The following is a 12,135-nucleotide window of genomic DNA, read 5'->3' on the forward strand; positions in this document are numbered from 1 at the left end:
GAATCGGTTTCAAGGCTATGACATTAAGAAATGAAGAGGAACGGTTGAGGGAACTACATAGTATAGCCATAAGTTCTGTCAGTCAATGCGTATAGCGAGAAATGTTAGGCTCCCGAAACTGGTATCACTGCGCACGAAGAGTACCTAACCATATTCCACTTCGGTCAGACTTTCAGGTTCCGAAGGTCAGTAGTGCGATGAAGTTCGGTAACTACGAAAGAAAAATCGCGATTATTGTGTTTATTTGTTAAAAGCTGCTCGATACCGCGAAACAGCTGATGTGGTTGACAGGCCGCGTGAGGGGCGTCCGCGCTCCGTACGTCGCCCGAATGTCGTGTATGTTGTACGTGAGCGTATTCGTCGCAATTCTCTCCGCAAGCAGCAACGAATGTCGGCGGAAATGGGTGCTTCAACTTGAAGTATGAGTCGTATTTTACGAAAGTCCTGGGGGGTTAACCGTGAGTACCTGCCGTGAAGGCTTAATCCCACGGTCCTCTTCGGACACGGATTGATTTTGGGACTACAATCAGAGCCCCGCCATGCAAGCACAGCGGTCCTGATTTATACTGAGTGCAGGCTCAGCATTCATACCAGTGGATGCGAGGCCTATCTAACACCTCTGCCGCAACTAAGGGGTACGGCGCCCGAGTTGTAAAACGCAACTCCACGCGTGAGCTCCGAGGAGCTCTGCCCGCGATGTAGGCATAACCACAACCACCATGAAACTCCCACTAGGGGGCCAACCGCAAATAACCGGGCCGAGAGCACATCCTCCAGGAATTCTCCTGGAGCATATGCCCTCAGAGGGCCATCCCGGTTCCCATGGTACCAGATAACCTCCGGTGAGGCTTCGTGGCAGAGCCACTTCAGATGAGTTCCTTGCAGACTCGGGTCTGATCGCCCTCCTCGAGTACGTGGGGACGGAACTCCCCAACGGGTTAACTGGAATCAGCCCGAGGCGGAGAACCGCAACGGAACCTTTAACCAGCTAACTACCGCTCTGCGTACAACACAACACAAAGGACATCACAAGACAACACTAACAACAAACACACAAAACTGGTGGCTGTCCACCACGGCCACTAGTCCATTCGCCCACCAACTGCAAGCGAAGCAGCGTCGGGGAGCTCCCTCCTTCTTCGGAAGGCAGCACTCGCGAATGCATTAGCGCGTTTAAGCGTCTCACTGCTAGCAAGGCACTGGCTAACATCGTAGATACCGTTCAATACGTGAACGCCCATGTCGTCTAGATTGCGGATGTCACTGTACGCTGGACAGACACAGAGAACATGTAACCAGTCCTCCGAGTCAGCCCCACACAAAACACAGCCCTGACTGGAGGCAAGGTTGCGCTTGAAGAGGAACTCATTCAAGCTACCATGCCCAGTCAGGAGGAAGCCCATCTCTAGCCCGAAGTCCACGACGGAACTTCCTCTGGCAGACACATTCCTAACGTACTTATACGTGACCCGACCTTTCCCACATTCGTTCCATCTAAGCTGCCACTTAGATGTTACACTCTCGTTCAACAACTTCTTGACCGCAAGCGGTCCTAACCCCTCTACCTGATTAGCAGCTACTAAATCTGTTTGCAGCAAAGGTACGCCCCTCCTGATCCTGTAGGCCGTGGCACGCCGGACTACCTCCAGATCAAGAGGAGGAACACCCAACAATACCTGCATGGCGTCGGTCGAGACCGTATGACACACAGGAAGACACGCTAACAAAGCCACTCGTTGACAAGCGTAGAGCAGCTGCCTACCCTTCACCGTCAGCGCCAGATCATACAACATAGGGGACCCATACGCAGAACATGCAAGGAAGAGCCCCACATAAATGGATCTAGCAGCTCTCCTGCTTAGACCCCACTCACGCCTCATCACTCGCCTCAACATTCCCACCATATTAGTCAAACGTAGCCTGAGCTAGCGCAGGTGCGCAACCAAGGACATGCGTTCCGCGATCGTGATTCCCAAGTAGGTCACTTTCTGCCGGATCTTTAAAGACCCTCCGATCAACTTGACACAAGGCGAACGACGTAGGATGCCTTTAAGCATCATCCCGACGGTCTTCTCCGTTGAGATCGCGATACCGACTTTAATGGACCACGCGTTAACGATGCGCATGTATTCGGCAGCCTGCTGCTCGAGCTCAAGGCGACTGCTCCCCACAACAAGAATGAGGAGATCATCCGCGTATGCAACACATTCAGCCACGGAAGAAAGCTCACCCAACAGTTCGTCCATCATCAGATTCCATATAAATGGACCTGCGATAGATCCCTGCGGGCAGCCGCGCTCAACATTCACCCACACACGGACGTTGACACCTTGGACGAATGCCTTTCTACCGTGGAAGTAGCTCTTCCACAGAGCCAATTCCCGGCAGCCACACTCACGAATTTTGGACAACACAGAGGACCAACTTAGGTAGTCAAATGCGCCTTTGAAATCAACAAATATTCCAAGGACGTATTTACGAGGACAACGGACAACAAAATTCTTAACATGCATCAAGGCGTCGTCGGTGGACCTACCAGTGCGGAAGCCATACTGCCTGTCAGACGCCAGATGGGATGATTTCACCGCCAGTCGCTGGACCATAATCCTCTCCAGGACCTTGCCAAGGGCCGGGAGAAGAGATATCGCCCTGTACGACCGAGGACTACTTTTATCCTTCTCCGGCGACTTCAGGAGCACAACCACCCTAGCAGTCTTCCAGAATGCAGGGAAATAGCCCTCCCGAAAGCAACACTCAAACAAACACTGGACATGAGATGGGATGGCCTGCCAGATGGCTGTGCACATCTCGCCTGTCATCCCATCCCAGCCAGGTGACTTCCGAGACCCGAGCCTCGCCATGCTCTCCTCGATCTCACAACTCGCCAGGGGAGGAATTTCTTCCCCTCCCTGAGCGTGACCGGCCGGAGACACCGAAGGCTCGGATCTCGGAAAAAGTTCACCTAGCAGAGCACAAACACTGTCACGCCAAGTCAGCATCGGTTCACCGTTCACCATGATGCCAGCTACGTCGTGACTACGCTTCCCTCTGCAAATCCGGTAGACCCTACCCCAAGGGTCATCAGAGTGCTCACCGACGAATCGCCTCCAGTCGTCTTCTTTCGACTCTCTTAACATCACCTTATAAGACGAGACACCTCGCCTATAGGCGAGCCTAAGCTGGTCAACATCAACAACAGAAACATCACTTAGACAACGCGCCCTTTGGAATCTCTTCCTCAGGCGACGGACCTCCCTCCGTTTATTACGAAGAGCATTCGTCCACCACGTGACCTGCTCCCGAGCCCTCCGTTCGGGCTTCGTCAGCATGTCATCATTAACACTACACATCCATTCATTCAACAATGCAACCTTCTCATCCACAGACAAAAGGACAAACTCAGAGAGGGGTGAGCGGCCGGCTAACTCCTCCATCCGAGCGACATACTCACCCCAGTTACACCCACGCGTATTCCAACGCGCCGGCATAAGGGGGGGATCAACACTCACGTTCGCATCCCTATTGACCAGCACGACCTCAATAGGAGTGTGATCACTAACATTGCATCCATCAAACAATCTCCAAGACTGGACAAACGCCTTTGCTGCAAAGTTTACACAAGTAAAATCAATATCACTGACGCCCCTGGAGCTTTCAAATGTAGAAACACTTGACGGGACATTCAGACAAAACAAATCGTGCTTGAGCAACACTTCAGACAATACTTCCCCCCTATGTATAGCACGGTGGCAAGATGTGCGCAAGGCAATCTTGCTGTGCCACATAGGGGAGACCGCATTCGCGTCTATTCCCAGGATGAATGGTGTTCCACGAATACGTGGAACCACCTCATCCAGGTACGCTATATACAGCTCCAGGTCGTCTGTAGGCGGACAGTACATACTCAAACAGTACCACCGTCCTAAAGGAGGCCCCGTGATTGAGACACATGCGCCCCACTCATTAGTGAGACTCTCAACACAGACACAATCTAGACGCGTATCATTAACGACAACGGCCGCCTTGGCCGACCCCCTAGCAGTGAACACCCGCATGTCGCCAGGTAAGCCTCTGACGCAGTCATTGACTGCCCAGGGTTCCTGCAACATAGCCACGCTAATACTATTCTCGCGCATATGCTGGCCGAGATCATACATCACGGCAGCCGCTCTGGCGCAGTTCAGCTGCAGCAGCTTGAGCGACATGGCGCTCAGTGACGCGCGTTGGCCCTAGCCACCCGTGCAGTGTATATCGGGCACGTCATCGACCGGAGCATATGTCCGGCCGGAAGTCCCCGGAACGCACAGTTTCTACAATGCACATCGTTACTGCACGAGGAGGCCATATGGCCGCTCTGCGAGCAACGAGCGCACACATGGTCCTTCGCCTTGCAGTCGGCAACTCTATGGTCGAACCCAAGGCAACGGAAACACGCTGGCAGCATATCGTGCGACCTCGCCCGATAGCTGAACCACTTCACATAGACCCGCTCAGCAGCGGTCAACCTATCAATGACAGCCGGAGTACCCTCCAGCACGACATTACTGACTCCCTCCGGACCCGCGCGAATCGGACGGCTGACAATCTTCACCTCCTTGCGGAATCGCTCCGCAGACATCTCCTCCACGAGATGATTCTCGTGGATCTGCTGCATCAGCTTATCAGCACTGATGCAGCAGTGTACGTCATATATTATGACCCTAGGTCCCAGTTTCTGGGTCACAGCCACCTCCAGGCCGTGTTCCGAGAACTTGGGATTTTCTACTACCTTCTTCCTCTCTTTTTCGGAGGGCACCCTAAGGGCCACTCCTCCAGATTTCAACGGGTTCACAATGTGAACCCACACTCCTAACGCAGGAGCCACCTCCCGCATTACTACTTGGGCCACCTCCTTCGGGGAAGCCTCCTTATTGCGACTCCTTACCACAACCGACCAGGTTTCCGCCGGCTTGGGTACTACTGGCAAACTACTCGCCGCAGCCGCCACCCTGGCACCAGCGGCAGCTGGCACCGTCACAGTCGGGACCGCCTGGCTGCCCTTTGCAGCCACGAGCCCCTCAACCTTACCATTCAATTTGGCGACTTGCTGCGCCATACGGCTCAATAGCCCGTTGTACTTCAGGATTACGTCATTGGTGACAGCACCAATGACCTCCCTCGACGCTCCGCTCTCAAGCAAAATGCTGACCAATCTGCCACCAATCTCACCGCACTCCGTCATTTCATCAGAGGGAGCCTTCACTTCATTTGCCTTGGAACGGTCGACCTTCTTCCTAGCCTCCGTTTTGGCCTTTGGGCCCACCTCACTACCTACGCTCATCTCGCCGTCAGACGAGAGAACACTATCCGAGGAAACAGAGCGCTCCACAACAACTTTCTTCTTTCGGCTCGCTTCGGCCAGCACTTTCTTCACAGCAGCCTGAAGGTCAATCTTCTTGACTGACGGCTGATCCTCCTCAGAATTACTCTCTATGCACTTACCTGACGGCTCCTTCCGAGCCCGCTCAGCCTCCGACGACGTCCCAGACCTCGCAGGATCAATTTCGCCCTTCTTCTTCCTCGGTGGCATTTTTTCCACTAGTAGGCTCACTTAATATATCGATGGGGGCACAATATACCGAAAACCGTAAAAAAAGAAAATTTTCGCGACGGCAACCCTAAAAAATTGTTGGGGCGGCAACACTTTTTTCCACTTTTTTTCTGAACAAAAATGGGCTGTTATGGCAACCCTGGCCAAAACAAAAAAAAATTGGGGCGGCAACCCCAACACTCCACTACACCAGAGTACCAAAAGGTCACAAAGTACCGTAAACGGTCTCCGCTAATTACCTTGTTTACGACTTGCGTCGTAAACAACACGCACTCGAGAAAACAAGGTACCGTAAGGGTCACTTAGTCACGCAAACAAATCACCGTAAAGGGACTAATTACTTTGTTTACGACTAAATGTCGTAAACAACTCGCAAAAACAAAGTACCGCAAGGGTCGCGCTAATTACCTTGTTTACGACAAATGTCGTAAACAACTCACAAAACACTGGGTATCACAATAATACAATCGAGTCACCGTAACTAAATTCGCAATTTCGATTTCCGCAGATTTCGAAACACGTCTTCACGCAACGAGAGCTTGTCGACGAGTGACAGTCGTATTTTACGAGAAGATTTCGGGTTCGGTGCGTACAGGCGGTGCGTTAGCCATATGTTAACGCTAAAACTGAAGGAAATACGGCGAACTCGGTGTGCTGCTCTCCTGCAACGCTTTCCCGGTAAAAAATATAGACCCACAAGATCTGCTCACCAATGACATTTAAGTATTTAACATTACTTATATTTATTATAATATTTAAGTTAACATTTATTATTAAATTAGTTATACATGTTATTTGACCTAATCTTAGTCGGCGGACTCAACTTCCGTTTTCCTATTTTTAATTCAAAAGACTTCAGTATTTATTCATATATTCGAACTTAATATTACAAATCAGAGACATTTACGAAAAACATAATTACTGCATTAGATTAATTTTTTTGTGTGTCTACTACGTTTTAGACAACAACTCATGGCACACTTTTCTGCGATCTTCCACTCCCGTGGCGTGCTACGCAAAGTGGATAGATCCGCGCCATCTATTCGCTCGCACTCGCAACATTCGAAATAAATTTCGAATGCTGCGAATCCTGCCGCGCCACATCACTCCGCCCCCAGATGAAACCTAGGGGTTTCGGCGACTGATCCCCGAACTTCGTTCGCCGTTAATCCACAAAGCGGACACGACGTTGCTTCGGGGCGCACGCGGGTTTCAGCCTGAACAAAGAGACCGCCTTTTTGTGACCACCGATCTCGAGCTGGAAGAAATGTTCTCCCCGCTCGAGAACGCGGTACGGGCCCTCATATGGAGGCTGCAGCGGCTTCCGGACGGCATCCGTCCTGATCAGCACGTGCGTGCAAGTGTCCAGCTCCTTGGGCGAACTGGCAGGTATGGACGAGTGTCGAGTGGGTGGTGGCGCCTTGATGCGTCGGAGATTGTCCCTCAGCAGACGCACCAACCCCGACTCCGTGAGACCCAATCTCTTGTTGAAGACCGGATCGCTTGGGAGTCTTGGGTTCTCCCCGTAAACCAGCTCCGCGGGGCTGGCAGCAAATTCCTCTCGGCGGGTTGTACGAAGGCCGAGTAGGACGAGAGGCAAGACTTGCGTCCAGGACGGGTCGTCGCGTGCCATAATGGCGGCTTTCAGCGTCCGGTGCCAACGTTCCAGCATCCCATTGGATTGTGGGTGGTTTGCCGTAGTCCGCTGGCGATTAAAACCAAGGAGTTTGCCTAACTCGGAGAAAAGGGTGGACTCAAATTGCATTCCCTGGTCAGTGATGATCACTGCAGGGACGCCAAAGCGAGGTATCCACTCTCGACAGAGGGCTTCAGCACATGAATGCGCCGTAATGTCTTTCAGAGGTATTGCCTCAGGCCACCGCGTGAACCTGTCGATGATTGTGAGGCAATACTTATAACCGTGCGAGTCTCGCAAAGGCCCTATTATGTCGAGGTGTATGGTGTGGAAACGCTTGGTAGTGCGGGGGAATGAGCCCACTTCTTTCCTTACATGCCTGGAGACTTTACACTTTTGGCATGCGATGCACTCTCTGGCCCAGGAATTGATATCCTTGTTCATGGAGGGCCAGAAGTATTTTCCGGTGACTAACCGGTTTGTTGTCCTGATGCCGGGGTGCGCCAAGTCGTGAACTGCGTGGAACACTTCCTTGCGAAATGTGGCCGGAATGTATGGCCGAGGTCCCTTTTCCGAGTCTTCGCAGCAGAGCGAGAGGTTTGAGCCGAAGATGGGCAACTCCCGAAATTTGTATTTGGGGTTGGACATGAGGCTCTGAAGTGCTGCGTCATCCACTTGCGCCTTGGCAATAGCCGAGAAATCGAGTGAGGCGGGGATGTTAACTTCGGAGACACGAGACAAAGCGTCAGCAACAATGTTGTCCTTCCCGGACACGTGCTGGATGTCTGACGTGAACTGGCTTATGAAGCTCAGGTGTCGAAGCTGACGAGGGGACGCTTTGTCGGGCTTCTGTTTCAAAGCGAACGTGAGAGGCTTATGGTCCGTGAACACTGTGAACAGCCTGCCTTCTAGGGAGAAACGGAAGTATTTGATGGACAGGTATGCGGCGAGCAGTTCGCGATCGTAGGTGCTGTAGTTCCGTTGAGCGGGATTCAACTGCTTCGAGAAGAAGCTCAACGGCTGCCAAACTTGGTCCACCTTTTGGTGAAGGGCAGCACCTACTGCGATGTCAGAGGCATCAACAAAAACGGCTAGGGGTGCATCTTGCAGAGGAAATGCCAAGAGTGTAGCGTCGGCCAGTTGTTGACGGGATTTGTCAAACGCGCAGATAGCCTCTTCAGACCACACGATCTCTCGTGTGTCCTTAGTTTTGGGGCCAGACAAGTACGCGTTCAAAATGGACTGGAGATGGGCGGCCTTGGGCAGGAAACGACGGTAGAAGTTTAGCATGCCCAAGAACCTCCTCAACTCCCTCACTGTCTTTGGACGCGGGAAGCTTGTTATCGCTTGCACCTTGTCTGGGTCGGGCTGTATTCCTTCAGGGGAAATGAAATGGCCGAGGAATCTCACCTGTTGTTGAAGGAATTTGCATTTCTCAACGTTTAGGACTAAATCGGCCTCAAGGAGACGTTGAAAAATGCACTCGAGATGGGCTAAGTGCTCAGACTCAGTGGAAGAAGCGACCAAAACATCATCCAAATATACGAAACAGAATTCGAGGTTTCGCAGGACTGAGTGAATGAACCTTTGAAAGGTTTGCGCCGCATTGCACAATCCGAAAGTCATTCGGGTGAACTCGAAGAGTCCAAAGGGTGTGCATATTGCCGTCTTTGGAATGTCTTCAGGAGCTACTGGGATTTGGTGATAAGCCTTGGTTAAGTCCAAGGTCGAAAAGATGCGGCAATTCGCGAGGTGATGCGCAAAGTCGTGGATGAGTGGAATTGGATATCGGTCAGGAACAGTCTGTGCATTTAGCCTTCTGTAATCCCCACATGGGCGCCATTCGCCGTTTGGCTTAGGGACCATATGCAGTGGGGAAGACCAACAGCTGTTTGAGGGCCTGCAGATACCCTGTTGAACGAGTTGTTCAAACTCTTTCCGTGCAATTGCCAGTTTCTGAGATGGTAGAGGACGCACCTTCGAGAAGATCGGGGAACCAGTAGTGATAATGTGGTGCTGCACATTGTGCTTCACTGGTTTGGAGAGACCACAGTTGGTAGTAATCTGGCTGAACTTTTGGAGAAGTGCCCGAACACGAGAGTCGGTAATGTCTTCTAAAAGAACGGAAAGATTATTGCCTGGGTGAGATACCATATGTCCCGACGAATTAAGGTTGGTCGTGGAATCTATAAGAGACTTGTTTTGCAAGTCCACCAACAATCCATAGTGACACAGGAAGTCTGCGCCTAGTATGGGGAAGCTGACATCCGCCAGGATGAAACGCCACGAAAACGTCCTACGCAAGCCAAGACTCACGTCCACTTGCCTATACCCGTACGTGTTTATGCGGGAGGAATTTGCTGCCGCAAGTTTGAGCGGTTGAGGGAAAAGTTGATGTTGCCGAGGTACGGGAAGAACCGAAACCTCCGCACCAGTATCGATGAGGTAGCTGCGCCCGCTGAGGGGGTCGAAAATAGTTAGGCGACGTGGCGCTGCGTTCTGGGTGGCCGCCGCCAAGACCCCCCGCGGACCTAGTTTTTTGCGGTAGGAGAGAATCTACACGGTAGCGTACATCTTGTCGCTTTATCCCCGAATCTGCGGTGGTACCAGCAAATCCCTTGGTCCGTGGACTGTCTTGACGACCTGCTACCTGATCGCCCTTTTCGAGTGGCAGACCGTGAGCGTGCTCGCGATCTGGCGCCCGAACGCTGAGCGTCCAACGTCGCCCGCATCTCGGCCATACTGGCTGTTAAAGCAGCAATCTCGCGCCTCAATTCACCCACCTCATCCGACGGTGGTTGAACGGCCGCCAAGGTTGGGCGTACGTACACCTCCTGGACCTGGTCGGCCGTCGCTGCCAGTTCCTCCAAGGAACCGGAGACGCAAGCGAGGATCGCCTGGGTGCCCTCCGGGAGCCGACGCAGCCAGAGCGACTTGATGAGGTCGTCGCCGATCTTGCTCCCACCCAATTGCCTCATTTCACGAAGCAATTGGCTGGGAGTTCGATCACCCAACGTTAAACCCGCCAGCAAGTGGTCTAATTTTGCCGACTCGCTTGCCGACAGGCGCCTGATCAACTCGCTCTTGAGCTGCACGTACGATGTCGACTTCACCACGTCGGACACCAGAAGTATGGACTCTTCGTCCAGGCCGACCACCGCGTAGTTGAAGCGGGTCGCGTCCGATGTGATGCCGGACATTTGGAATTGTGCTTCCAAATGCACGAACCACAGCTCGGGGTTCCGCCGCCAAAACGGAGGAACGCGTACGGCGAGGGCGGTCACTTGCGGGTCCGATGGGCCTGCCGCGTCTTTATTGTCAAAAGACATTTTTCTTACAGAGAAGTACGAGATTGAGATGTAAACGCGGTGAGTTTATACTGAAACGCGTTGAACTTTACACCGACACGGCAGGCCGCACCCACAAATGCACGCACGAAACGAGAAAAAAAAAAAATGATGAGTGAAGCGGACGCTCTCCAGCGCAGACCGAAAACACCACCAATGAAAATGGTGAACTCGCGATGCTAAACACCTCTTCGCCGTCTCTTGCAGCGATTTCAATCTTTTATTACTATTTTTTTTAAAACTTCTAATGTATTGAACAATAATAAATTACAATAATGCTTCGCTGCTGCGGCCTCTTTGGTGAAGACGGCGTTGATGTGAAGGCGGCGGCGGTGGTGGCGGCTTCTGCTGCAGCGATGGTGGCGGGGTCTTCGGTGTCTGCCTGATAGCGGTGATGCTGGTGTCGGTCAGCTGCGCTGATCTTGACGGCGAGGGCTGCAGTGACGGCGGCGGCTTCGACCTCTGCGGCGATGGTGGAGACGATTCCGGCGGCGGAAGTGGCTGCGGCAATGATGGTGGCTGGGGCTGCGTTGATGGCGTCTGTAGCGACAGCGGTGGCAGCTGCTGCGTCTGTGGCAGCACCGGTGACAGCTGCTGCGTCTGTGATGGCAGCGGTGGTGGTTGCGGCGACTGTGGACGGCAGCGGTGGCGGCGACGGGGACAGCCGTTTGCTGCTGTTGTTGATCGTTGTGACAATGATGACTAGTCCGGTGCGTGAAAGGTGTTGTGCAGGAGGGCGTGCGTACGGGAAGTCGCGTGAAAATCTACTTCTGGAGAGGGTCCGACGTGTGTCGCGCAGTACACTGTGTAGAGAAGGTTTTCTCGCGTTTTTTCTTGCCTCTGCTCCGACTCGGGATGTGGAGATGCGACACGTTTTCGTGATGTTTACAACGGCACTCCACACTCAACTGTAGATGCGAACGCGTGAAAATCACTTGCCGTACGGTCTACTGATGTTTTTGATAGATTTCTCGGTGTTTGGAAGTTCTATTTCTGCCGTGTTGCTCGGACGAATTTTGTCGTCAATAGAACTTCACCAATGGCGGCGATGGCGGATAATTTGTCGTTTTTTAAATATCGGGGTCACCAATTAAGTATTTAACATTACTTATATTTATTATAATATTTAAGTTAACATTTATTATTAAATTAGTTATACATGTTATTTGACCTAATCTTAGTCGGCGGACTCAACTTCCGTTTTCCTATTTTTAATTCAAAAGACTTCAATATTTATTCATATATTCGAACTTAATATTACAAATCAGAGACATTTACGAAAAACATAATTACTGCATTAGATTAATTTTTTTGTGTGTCTACTACGTTTTAGACAACAACTCATGGCACACTTTTCTGCGATCTTCCACTCCCGTGGCGTGCTACGCAAAGTGGATAGATCCGCGCCATCTATTCGCTCGCACTCGCAACATTCGAAATAAATTTCGAATGCTGCGAATCCTGCCGCGCCACAACATAATGAGAATTGCGAGAATTCAATCTTACTAATTTTGAATCGGGGAGCATCCTGCATAACTCATTTTGGCCGACTGATTCAAAAA

The 12,135-nt window shown here is 51.8% G+C and overlaps 1 protein-coding gene across 2 annotated transcripts in view; it reads right to left on the reverse strand.

Annotated features, from left to right (window-relative positions):
* LOC119647142 (NAD kinase 2, mitochondrial) overlaps nucleotides 1-12,135 on the reverse strand; it is a 65,854-nt gene that overhangs the window by 788 nt on the left and 52,931 nt on the right. The window lies entirely within an intron of this gene.

Source organism: Hermetia illucens, chromosome 1, assembly GCF_905115235.1.
Source record: "Hermetia illucens chromosome 1, iHerIll2.2.curated.20191125, whole genome shotgun sequence".
NCBI classification, from domain to species: domain Eukaryota; kingdom Metazoa; phylum Arthropoda; class Insecta; order Diptera; family Stratiomyidae; genus Hermetia; species Hermetia illucens.